This window comes from Echinops telfairi, unplaced genomic scaffold (assembly GCF_000313985.2).
Source record: "Echinops telfairi isolate 266 unplaced genomic scaffold, ASM31398v2 ScPeMD7_23;HRSCAF=83, whole genome shotgun sequence".
In the NCBI taxonomy this organism is placed as follows: domain Eukaryota; kingdom Metazoa; phylum Chordata; class Mammalia; order Afrosoricida; family Tenrecidae; genus Echinops; species Echinops telfairi.
The window spans coordinates 10,623,227-10,630,654 of record NW_022103920.1 but is presented as its reverse complement, the minus strand read 5'-3'; the positions used below and the strand labels follow the sequence as shown (position 1 = coordinate 10,630,654).

Here is a 7,428-nt window from a genome sequence, read left to right as displayed (position 1 = left end):
CCCGCCATTCAGGTTTCTTCCCCGGATCCTAGAATTCCCATAGCCAGCAATTTGTCTTTCCTTCAAGTGTCCCATAATACAACTCGCCCTCATGGGTTCCCATTCTGGTCTTTCTCTGAGAGATAACAGCCGAAGCTTAGAAGAATGACGAAGATGCCGATGCCAGAGTCATCATTTAACGTCCTCATTCGGTCCCAATCCTATTGTGAAACATGTCCTGGAACCAGTGGCCAGAGTGCTTCAGGAGTAGACGGCTCAGTGGACCACCCCTTGCAGAATCCAACGTCTTTATTAGGAAACCTGTCATTTGAGGGATTCCAGAAAGCCTTGGAGTGTTTGTTTATATTCCTCTCAGAATCCTCAAACCCAGCCGAGCCAGGTGTCCCCATCCACCTAGCCGGACTCTTGTTTCCTCTGAGTTTCTAACATCTGTTCTGATGGGCTCGGCCCAATGAAATCCTGTCTCCTGGACCACCCAAGCCGGTCCTGGTTTGCATTCCTGGAATGTGTTCCAAGAGTTGGTTGAAAGCAAAGTTAGAGCTTTTGGGGCTTCACAATGACCTCTGGTAAATCAGACTGTGGGTGGCTTTGATTTCCTTTACGTGTGTTTGCTTCAGAGACAGTGACTTTTATTGTCAGGGGAAAAAATTATGTTTGAAAACGCATGAGGATCTCCACTTCCATCCCTTTAAGAAGTGCCAGCTCATGGGCCAACCCTCCCTCTTCTCAACAACAACAAAACAATCTCACTGTCATCTAGTTGATTTGAATGCATAGCCACCGCATGTAGGGATCCCAAGGCTGCAAGCCTTTATAGAAACAGATAGCCTCATCTTTCTCCCTCAGATCAGCTGGCGAGTTTGAACTACCAACCTTGTTAGCCGTCCAACATTCAACTGACACCACCACCAGATGCCTTCCCCTCCCTCTCAAGTACCTCTACAAAGGGACACAACACATAAGACGATTGCTTTTAAACAGACGGTGGACCGCACAAGGCTGAACACTTGGGCAAAAGGATGCATGCAGGGTGAACCCCACTTTTATCCTAACGTCCCCCCTAGGGCATTTTTTGAGGCCTGGTCCAGAGCAATCGTATTGGGCAAAGGAAAGGGACACAGAAAATGAGTCTCCTACGCTGACATTTGGAGGGCAGGATCCTGAGAAGGAAGGTGCCCAAAGAGAGCCCCCTCCAAACCTGTAGGGAACTCCTGAAGGCCATTTGTCACGTGCTGATCTTCTCGTGTAAAAATAGGGGCGTACCAGGAAAGAGTCCTGAGTAGACAACAAAGCTCCAATCCACCCAGAGACTTGAGAGTTTGGTAAAAATCCCAGACATTCCATGGAGACACCCCCACCCCCACCCCCAGGAAGACCAGGCTTGGTACCAAGGGCTACTGGCTAAGACCAAAGCCAAAAGTGAACTAGAGCACCCTAAGAAGGATTAAAAGTCAACCACAATGGCAAAGGTATTCCATCAGCAAGCTCCTCCAGGGCAAAACTAAGCATTCTTTAGAGGAAGATACATAATCCAGAAGGTCTCTAACAGAAGGTCAAGCATATATGTAAGGTAAAGGTGTTAAGGAAAAACAGTGAAAGACATTTCTCATCTTCAGGTAAACAAAGCATTGTGGCAAGAAAGCAAAGGAGCTCAAATTTTCCACATAGCTCCGCTGCTGTGGGTAATATTTCCATAGTTACAACATTGTAAGCATTGCATGTTGGTTGAAATGAAATTATAGCGTTGAAAGGAAGGGGAGGGGGGAGGGACTTGAGGAGCATGGGACCAGGAAGAAAGAAGAGAGCTTTGGCTTACACCCTTGGAGGTCGATGGATTCGGCCTAGCACTGAAAGCTCCAGGAGTGCCCATGAACCACGGTAACTGCCTAAGGACGCTGCTGAAATAAGGTGACCAGATTTAAAGCAGGACACCGTTGACTGGGACACCGTTGACCGGGGGTGGGTGGGGTTCTCGATTAAAATTTTGGTCTATAGGGACCAAATAGACCGTTCCCTAGCTTGTCGTGCATTCTTTCAAAAAACAGGGACTTTTTAAAAACACCAAAAATCGGGACTGTCCCGCCAAAAGCGGGACGTCTGGTCACCTTACGATAAAACAAATGTTGGGATTTGCCTCTGGAAGCAGAGGAAGGGAGAGTTGAGAGGGCTTTTGTCAGAGAAGGGAAAGTCCCTCCAAAACAAGTGATAAAAAAGGGGGTAGACTACACCCCGGAAATGTGTGAGACCCAGAAACACAAGTCCCTGTCATCGAGGCTTGCACAAGTTTCACTGTCTCTGAGTCTTTGAACTACGTCCTTACAACGCTGGGCAAATGTGTTAAAACACGCATTCCTTTCTGTATTGCTTCACTTTGCTCCCCAGCATCCGGGTTTTAGAGCCACTATTCTTCTTAGTAGGAGGCCTGGGGGCAGAGTGGTAACTTGTTGGACTGCAATCCAAAAGGTCAGCAGTTTGAGACCACCAGCCACTCCATGGAAGCGTGATAAGGTTTCCACTCCCATCAAGAGTTCCAGTCTCAGAAACACACAGGGGGAGTTCTACCCTGTCCAAGAGGTCACCTCAAGCCGGAATCAACTTCTTGGCAATCTTTTTTTTGTTTTGTTTTGAGTTTTCTTAGTACCAAAAGTTGGTTTACCACTGCCTCAGAGACAGACGCCAATTCCAGTTCCAGTTTCCCCATGAGAAACTGATGTGCAGAGAAGTTACATGCTGCTTTGGTATCAGCGGAGCCTCCTGAGCCCCAGACCACCGCCACTCCTTTCCATCACACCTCCTCCCCCTAGATCTGTTGTTGCTCAGTGCCATCAGGTCTGTCCTGACTCCGAGCGACCTCGGCCCTGTCCTGCACAGTCCTCCCCATTCTTAGCTCTGAGCCCACTGGTGCAGCCACTGTGTCAACCCGTCTCGCGACGAACCTCCCTCTGTTTTCCGCTGCCCCGCTACCAAGATGACGATGTTCTCTAGGGACTGAGCTCTCCTGGTCACGTGTCCAGAGTATGTGTGATGAAGCTCCCCCCCCCCCCCCCTCCCTTCTAAGGAGCATCCTGGCTAGACTTCTTCCGAGACAGATTGGCTGATTCTTTGGGCCGACCATGGGACTCGCGAGGTCCTTCTCCCTCACCAGAATTCAGATGCCTGGATCCTGCGGTGGGCTTCTAGAGCGGGGACTCCTAGGTCCAGGCTGAGTTTCAAGCAGAAATTCGGACTGAGTTTCAGACCTTTAGATCAGAAAGGTCTGATCTCTTTTACTTTGGGGCAGTGGAGGTGGCAATGGACCCCTGAGGGAGATGACCACAGGATGAGGTAATTTCCCACTGCCTTCACCAGCTGGCAACGAAATGCGCGGTGAGCCAAAGAAGCAACTTTAACTCCTGGCTAAGCGCCCCTGCTATTGCAAAACTGTTTTGTTGTTGTTATTGTTAAGTGCTGTCAAGTCAATTCCAACTCAGTACGGACCCTGAACCACCTGCAAAGCTATTGCTGGGTTTGAGCCCCACCTCTGCAGCCACGGTCACTCCATCGCGCTGACAGCCTTCCTCTTTACCCACGAGCCTGGCGGCCCCTCGCGATGACATGTCCACAGGAGAGGAGATGGAGTCTCACTATCTCAGTTCCAAAGAACATCCTATACTCCACGTTCTTAGCCAACCCCGTAGTTCGAACACCCTGGCTTTTCTCCCATCCTCCAGGTTCATCGGCCAGCTTTGGTAAGGGTCTGAGATCATGGAGAATACTGTGGCTTTGGGCGGGCGGGCCTCAGTCCTCAAAGCGACGTGTCTGCTTGTCTAACGCTTCAAAGAGGTCCTGGTGTGACAGATCTGCCCGATGTAATGCCCATGGCTTGATTTCCTGGCAGGGATTGTGGGTGTAAGCCAAAATGAAACCCTTGACGAGACCCATCTTTCCTCCACTAGTCATGACGTCGTCTGTCGGTCCAGTGGGGGTGGGTGGGTGAAGGATTTGGTTTTCTTTGTTAGACTGTGATCCGTGCTGAAAGCTATAGTCTCTGATGCTTATCAATAAGCGCTTCAAGTCCTTCGTGATAACAGCAAGGATAATCGGTAATAACCCTTCCTCCGATCCTGATGCCGCATTCTCTCTCCGGCTGGCTTCTTGGCTGCAGAATGAATAAGAATGGTGAAGGGCTACACCCCTGACACATGACACCATTCCTGATTTTAAACCGCACGTCCCCTGGTTTTGTGGGAACACGCTGTACTGTACGAGCACAATGAGGCGTTCTAGAATTTCCATTCTGCACAAGGTGTGTGGCGATCCCCAGAGTCAACAAGACGTCGGCAAACACTCTCCTGGTATTCTCTCAGACTTTACCCAAAGTTCATTCACATCAGCAAAGATCTACCGCCATCCACATCCTTTTCCAAACCTGGCCTGCAAAATAAAAGCTGCCTTCGGCTCTTATTTTGAAATATAAGAGATATGGCCACCACTGCCCCAGCCGGGCCCTGACCGCCAGTGAGAACAACAGAGGGCAGGTTCTCATCCAGAGCATGGCGCCCACCCCCCAGGGAATGAGTGGGAGGTGACCAGAGGAAGGGTGGACCAGATGACCTTGAGAAACCCTTCAGAAGGATTTCTCTGGCTCTGCTTAGCTGCACCTTTGCACATTCTAATGTCCCCTGTCCCCAATCACGGGTGGTAGAACCAAAACGCTTACCTGGTTCTTTAAAGCTTGGCCTGGAGGCTCTAGCCAGGGTGAAGTGGTGGGGGGGGGGTGTTCAGGAACAGACAGAAGTTGTTTACATTCCTTTCTGGAAGTGCCGGCCAGCCGCCTGAAATGAAAGTGAAATCAGCTGACGGTGACATCAGCAGAAATGTACAAAGTTCAGAGCTGTTTACTTAGGCACACTGGCCTCTCTGGTGGGGGTTCCCGCTGCCTGTCCCCTGGCCTGGGGCCTGACATTGAAAAGTCAGGGTGGACGAAGACTGACGGGGGCGGCAGCCGCTGCTCCTCTCTGTTCATCAGGGGTGCTCACTGGCTTCCTTCGGTAAGTACCTGCCCTGCCAGCAGCACGGTGGACCCGAAGCCCGCGGTCGAGAGAGAGGCGCTTGCTTCTCCAAGGTCCATAGTTCGGCAATGGCAGTGGAGAACCGGCCTTTGCAATTTCTGTGGTCTCCTCCACCCCCACTTTCAGGAAATGATTACTGCCCACCGCCTCGGCTCTCTCTTCCTCTCCCCCCACCGGTGCCAGCATCATCACCCAGTGCACCTCTGGGCAGAACTCAGGAAGGGACTGGGTTGAAATGCTCGGTGTGTTAGAAAGGTCTGTGTGGTCCATGCAGGAAGAACGTCCCAGGATCTAGGAGAGTTTAGATACAAAAGCTGCAGCTGCTGTCTCCGTGGAAATTCATGGGTGCAGGGTTTCAAAGATGTGTGTGTTTTGCTGTTTTGTGCTGCCTTAAACCTGTTCGGGAGACTTGGGTGATTCGGGCAGTCTCTTGATAGTAAGCCAACTCACGAGACAGGGCAGAAGAGAGAGCAAAAATCGTTCTGAGCTGCTAACTAGCAGTGCAGGGGTTCAAATCCTCCAGCAACGTTGTGGGAGAAAGATGAGGCTGTCTTTTCCCGTAAAGACTGGCAGCCTCAGAAACTCACAGGCACAGTTCGACTTCCTCCTCTCGGGTTGTTATGAATCAGAATGGGCTCGGTGGCAGCAAGATTGTTTGGTTTGAGACCCCCACCAAGGAGACAAGAGTGGATTTTGTCTGTGAAAACAGTGGGGTGTTTTCTAGGCAAGGTTTGTGGGACTGGGAATCTTCTGGAGCAAGCAGGTTTGAGACAGGCCAGGCTGGTTCCCCGCTTATTCTCCTTGCCTGGAGGGGCTTGTCCACATTCCAGCTGCAGGGAACATGACCTAGTTTTGTCCTTCGAATGGAGATGGGGTCATTTCTAACTTCTAAAGAGAAACAGCCAAGGTTTGCCAATCGAGCACAAATTCTAACAGAATCTCAAGACTGACCAGAGGAGAGCAAAGGGCATGAAGTCCCAGCAGGCCTGGGGATCCCGTGGGGCATTAGTTCCCTCTTTTTACTCTTCAAAATTCCCAATCTTGGGAAACGGGGTGTTGTAATCATCAGGCTACTTCCTGCTGGGTTGGGGCAGTGAGAATGGGGTGTTTGAGACTCCACAGAGTGGACTAGGCAGGGGGACAATTGCTGAAACAGACATCAACCTTGGAGCCCTGGAGCCCTCCAAACGGCTCAAATGACTGGTGCCACCGGTGCCATGTTAGAAACCTCTCAGGGCAGGGTGAGGATGTCTTCAACCTTCAGTGAGCTTTCCATCTGCTCACAAAGAAGAGTGCAGTTTGAACAACCTTAGGGAGCCATGGCCTGCAAAATAAAAGAGAGAAGACCAGGTATTTTTCCACACTCATGGTGGGTCTTTGCTAAACAAATACTTTCGGTCCCATATCAGAGTACAGGAGTTGCAGCAATGGGTGCTGGGTCCTCCTCTTCTCCTTCATGGTGAGCCCTCCTTATGGAGGTGTTATGACTTTGCTGGACTCTCCAGGGCCTTGTCCTATCTCAGAGCCAAACAGAGGCGTCTGGTCTCTGTAGGAAATGAGAACATCATATCGGAAGCCCAATCGTTAATAAGGGACCACAAGGGATCCGTATGTTCTCCTTTTAATTAAAGTACCAGGGTCCCAATTGTTTCTCCCCAACTCCACCCACCCAGTTGAGGGAAGGTTTCCTGAATACTAATTCACAGGGGCTCCAGTTGAGCCTGCTTTGGGAGCAATGCTGGTTCTGAACCAGGCAAGAGGAAGTACCTGGTCCTAGGTTACATTAGTTTCCAGACACAACTTGGCCAGAGTCTTGGTCAGAGCGTGACTCATCTGCTCTGGCTTTCCAGTAGATTACAGCTTTCCAGTAGATTACAGCTTTCAAGGGGAGGAAAATTCCACTGTTGAGTCCTAGCACTCAGCCACTGTCCCGGGTAACTTTTGCAACAAACACACACCTATTGTTATTCTCAATAGACAAAAGAAGCCTAAACTTGGGAATGATCCCCTTCAGAAGCATTTTTTAAAAAAAAAAAATTTGGGGGGGGCTCATACAACTCTTATCACAATCCATAGTTACATCCATTGTGTCAGGCACATTTGTTCATTTGTTGCCATCATCATTCTCAAAACATTTTATTTCTACTTGAGCCCTTGGTATCAGCTCCTCATTTATTCCCCCCCTCCCCACTTCCCCCTCCCTCATAAGCCCCTGATAATTTATAAATTATTATTTTGTCATATCTTGCCCTGTCCGACGTCTCCCTTCACCCACTTTTCTGTTCCATCCTTCAGGGAGGAGGTCACATATAGTTTCTTGTAATCAGTTCCCTCTTTCCAACCCACTCTCCCTTTACCCTCCCAGTATCACCACTCA

The 7,428-nt window shown here is 49.9% G+C and overlaps 1 protein-coding gene across 1 annotated transcript in view; it reads left to right on the top strand.

Moving 5' to 3' along the window:
- Window positions 1-4,706: 4,706 nt before the first annotated feature.
- Window positions 4,707-7,428, top strand: part of TMEM140 (transmembrane protein 140) — a 30,524-nt gene continuing 27,802 nt past the window's right edge. Inside the window, exon 1 of the mRNA XM_004707896.2 lies at window positions 4,707-5,030. The gene's annotated coding sequence lies outside the window, so the exon portion shown is untranslated. The remainder of the gene's footprint in view (window positions 5,031-7,428) is intronic.